The sequence below is a fragment of the Eptatretus burgeri genome, chromosome 15 (genome assembly GCF_056783735.1).
Source record: "Eptatretus burgeri isolate ZD-2024b chromosome 15, Ebu_testis_v1, whole genome shotgun sequence".
NCBI lineage: Eukaryota > Metazoa > Chordata > Myxini > Myxiniformes > Myxinidae > Eptatretus > Eptatretus burgeri.
The window spans coordinates 2531415-2536375 of NC_140975.1; the positions used below are offsets into that span (position 1 = coordinate 2531415).

General features: G+C 44.4%; 1 pseudogene; it reads left to right on the forward strand.

The window, feature by feature from the left end:
- The first annotated feature begins 1638 nt into the window (after positions 1-1638).
- LOC147011315 (uncharacterized) lies at positions 1639-3601 on the forward strand (annotated as a pseudogene).
- The last annotated feature ends 1360 nt before the right edge of the window (positions 3602-4961 follow it).

A 4961-nucleotide genomic window follows, 5' to 3' on the forward strand; every position in this document is an offset into this window, starting at 1 on the left:
AGGAAGAAGTGAAGAAGAAAAAGAAGTGAAGAAGAAGAAGAAGAAGAAGAAGTGAAGAAGAAGAAGAAGAAGAAGAAGAAGAAGTGAAGAAGAAGAAGAAGAAGAAGAAGAAGTGAAGAAGAAGAAGAAGAAGAAGAAGAAGAAGAAGAAGAAGAAGAAGAATCGAGAGTCGTGAGTGAGGAAGGAGAAAGATCGCGTTTTTTTTTTTTTTTGATTTAAGAAAAGAAATAGAGTGATTGGGAGGTATGGGGGATGTTAAGAAAGTGAGGAAGATATAAATTGAAGGTAATGGGGAGAAAAAAACAAAACACGATCGTACCGTTTGGCCTCAAGTCAAGGGTAGGCCTCAAGCGTACGGTATGACAAAGTCGACAAAATAGCACGATTTTTGAAACAAAACCGAACTAGGAACACACAGTAACATGGAGGTGAGAAAAGAAACAGTTAAAACGGGACAAATAATGACCGGAAACTTAATTTGAGATCGTCAGCAGAGAGCCCTGAAGGAGACCTGTTGACATTCCAAACCCGGAACCAGAAGTGAAGTGCACTCTTCCCAAAGGTGCTGCCATTAACACGGCTTTCTATGTGCAAGTAATGAAACGTTTGCGAGAGGCAGTCAGATGGAAAAGACCAGAAAGGTGGACGAACAGCTGGTTCCTCCATCATGACAACACGCCCTGCTACATGTCGCTCTCTAACCAACAATTTTTGGCGGGTAAAGACATTTAGGACAGCTGATAATCTCTCATATCATAAGAATTGTGCAAATTATGACTAAAGCATGAAATTTCTACCAGTGTTAGTACATGCCATAAGCTTCATTTTCAGATAGGGAGGTAAGGCAGATTTGACCTCTGAGGACCGTGAGAGGTCAATGACCTCAAAGTATCAAAATATTGATGTTTGGCATCATTGGTTAATGGTAAACATGTTTATGATGTACAAACAATGCATTTGTGTTCCAATAAAAGTGTCTACATATTCCACACAGCGTTGGTAATTATTTACAGGTGTCTCGCTTGACCTCTGAGGACAGTGAGAGGTCAATGACCTAAAAATATCAAAATATTGATGTTTGGCTTCATTCGTTAAAGGTAAACATGTTTATGATGTACAAACCATGCATTTGTGTTCCAAAAGAAGTGTCTACATATTCCACACAGTGTTGGTAGTTAATAACAGATGTCGAGCTTTGACCTACTGGTCCTTGACACGAGAGACATCATGGACACCCCAGTGGCAGAAACTGTGAGGAAGATCGAGTCCCTTGGTGAGGAGCAGTACACAAAGTTTGTTGAAGAAAGACTGGAACTATGCATGAAGCCAGTTACAGAAACACTGCCCAAGAACAAGTTGCCACTCTTCAGTCGGCCACAGACCAAGACGCAGTCAAAGCAGCAGATCCAACTTGCCACAGTGAAGAGTGACTGTAGTCTCTTCTCGAGGCTGTATATTGCCTGCCAATCACGTGATGGGGATCTGGACCAGTTCTTCTGCCACGAGAACCAGGCAGCCCCACCAGCATTATCAACAGGAGGAAAACTGCACCTTGGAGTCAAAGCAGATCTACTACACTGCCTGAAATCAGACCAATCCGAAACCACAAGCGCACCTGGGGTTGATGCCACAATCCTTGACGGAGCAGCTATTGTTCAAATGCTCAATCCTGTAACGGCAAAGACCTTTGAAGAGTATGTTTACACAGTCTTTGCACCTTACATCTCCACTCAACTCGAAAAGGTCAACAGACTCGACCTCCCCTGGGATGTATATCTACCTGACAGCCTGAAAGGCACGACCAGACAGAAGAGGGGCAAGGGCGTCAGGAAGAGAGTGGCTCCCTCTACCGTCATGCTAATAACTGGAAGGACTTCCTTCGTGTAGATCAAAACAAGACTGAGCTCTTTGGTTTCCTGTCACGAGAGGCCATTCGTCTTCCAATAGCAGATGGCAAGGAAATGTATGCAACATGTGGAACTGAGGTCCTGTGCTCTCCTGCCGAGTCCGACTTGACCAGCCTCGCCCCATGTTCACACGAGGAGGCGGACACTCGCCTGCTTCTACATGTGGGAGATGCTGTGCAGAAGGGGATCAGGAAGGTGGCCATACGCACTGTGGATACGTATGTTGTGGTACTGGCTGTGGCTTCATTCAACAACATCAATCCTGATGAGCTGTGGAGAGCTCTTGGTACTGGATCCAGCTTCCGGTACATAGCTGTTCACCAACTGGCTGTCGCCATGAAGCCAAGACAATGTGCTACTCTCCCCATCTTCCATGTCCTCACAGGGTGCGACACTGTGTCTTCTTTTGCTGGCAGTGGGAAGAAGACTGCCTGGGAGATTTGGAAAGTGTTCCCACCAGGTGACTGATGCCTTTGAAGAACTCTTACGCATGCCAAGTGATGTCAGTGAGGAGTCAATGTCACTGCTGGAGCACTTCGTTGTGCTGATGTATGACCGCACCAGTGACACCATGGAAGTGAATGATGCTAGGAAACAGCTCTTCGCACTCAAGTCTAGGGCTCTAGAAAACATTCCCCAACGCAGGCTGCACTCCAGCAGCACATCAAGCGTGCATCTCTCCAAGGCAACTGCTGGAACCAAACTCTGGTCCTGAATCCACAGTTACCAATCCCATCTGACTGGGGCTGGACAAAGGAGGCCTCTGGGTGGCAGCCTCTATGGACGACACTGCCAGAGGCATCAAAATCTTGCCACGAACTGATCCACTGTGGCTGCGAGAAGGGATGTACCGGCCGCTGCAAGTGCACCAAGGCTGCACTCAAGTGCACTGCATTATGTGCATGTTCGGGAGACTGTTAGGTGCAATCAGACACCTTTATATTTATGCGTCTATATGGATAATGTGTGTGTATTACATGTACCGGTATCTACTATACATGTGTCTGAGGTAACTGACCTCACTGTACTTTAAGCTTATAGACTATGTTCAGTGCACATTGAAAATTAAGGTTGCACAGATGATCTTACAACACGATTTCATGCAAGCTGTTCTGGACACCACAATAACCGAAATGTGTATTTCAATAAATTTGTTTTCTGAGGTCACTGACCTCATTTAAAGCACTTGTTCAGTCATGGTTGCATCCTGTGATTATGAATAAAGGCTCTCCAAAAGATAAAGGGACCAACACATGGCAACATACCTTTTTAATGATTCCCAAAACAGACAAACTGCACCAGAATTGTGAAAAAATGACAATTTCAATGTAATTGAGGTCATTGACCTCTCACTATCCTCAGAGGTCAAATCTGACTTACCTCCCGATCTGAAAATGAAGCTTATGGTGAGTACCAACACTGGTAAAAATTTCATGCTTTAGTCATAATTTGCACAATTGTTATGATTATCTGCTGCACTATTCCTGGCATCCGCCTCGTTCACCCGACTTGGCACCGTGTGACTTCTGGCTGTTCCCCAAGTAAAAACAAACGATGAAAGGGAAGCTACTTGACACGATCGAACACGTTAAATCCAACACGACAGACCTTCTGCAGACCATTAACAAAGAGGACTTCGACAAATGTTTGACAGTCACAGGAACAACTGCGTTTGTGCGGGAGGGGAGTACTTCGAAGGGAATTAATTATGTAATTGTTTACTCTATACCAATGTGTGTGTGTGTGTGTGTGTGTGTGTGTGTGTGTGTGTGTGTGTGTGTGTGTGTGTGTGTGTGTGTGTGTGTGTGTGTCAATGTCTCCTCCATAACCATAAAACCTATCAGCCTGAAACTTTGCATACAGACTAAGAAAACTCCAAGGAAGTGTAAGAGTGGAAATTGTGTGTTTGGGTTAATTAAAACATCCCTTTTGAAGATGATTAACGGCCTTATTTCATTATATCCTTCATCAGGCACATCCTCACACACCTTGGTGTCTTCAGGCGCATTCGGTGACCTTGCATATCTCAACAAGTTGTAGACGGATTCGGATGAAACTTGGTGGACTGGTTGGGTGTACGACAAGGAGGGATTGTTTCAATTTTGGTGAACATCCTGATTGGGATCTGGATAGGATAAGTTTTTAATATTTAAAAGTGATTCTTCACCATTGAGAGATGTGATCAAAAATGATATATGGCATGATATTTCAAGAAGTTGTTGACGGATTATGACAAAACGAGGCGGATAAGTTGGTTAGGTGACGAGAACAAGCGCATTCGATTTCGGTTCAGATCCGGATCTCGATCCGACCTCTCATTGGGATACAAAATTTAAACTGTTCAGCCTGGTGGAGGTATGGACTCCACCACGTGCCGTTCTTGATACGCAGCATGGCATTTCATATAACGTCAATTGTTTACACTAGCAAGTTGCGCGTTCCCGCAATGGATTCCAAACGGAGTTGGTACAGAGCCGGAAAAATGCAAATGGGGTCTTGTTGTCATCGAGCCAGCAAGCTGGGAGCAACAGTTTGCATCGATTGTCACATCTGATGCAATTTACATGTTCCAACAGCTCAGTGAGGTACTCCATTTGAACCTGTTTGATATATGTAGCTTTTTGATGCCTTGGGTCCATTATAATTAAGAAATTTTAACAGTAGAACATTTTCACAGCAAATTAACAGTAGAATTCTGGGTACTGGGTGGAGGGTGTGGGGTGGAGTGAGTCATAATAAAGGATGTGGATTTCAGTGTTCAATGCTGTTTGTAAACCTCCGCTTTTCCATTCTCAGCACAAACCTTTGGGTTGTTTTGAAGCTGAAAACTGTGACATTTAAAAGCATGGTAATTCCGCGTGAGCGGAAGTTAAAGTTTCATAAAGGTTGTGTTGTTGGTGCCAAGCAACAACAGGGAAGAGCAGCTTTTTATCTGCACCGAGGAGTTCCACAAAGCCTCACTCCTGTCTTGTTTAATTGGCACAGACAGCCGGCTCCGGTGCAAACCACTTCTGTGCATGTACGTCTCCGCAACCACATCTCCCGCAGACACGA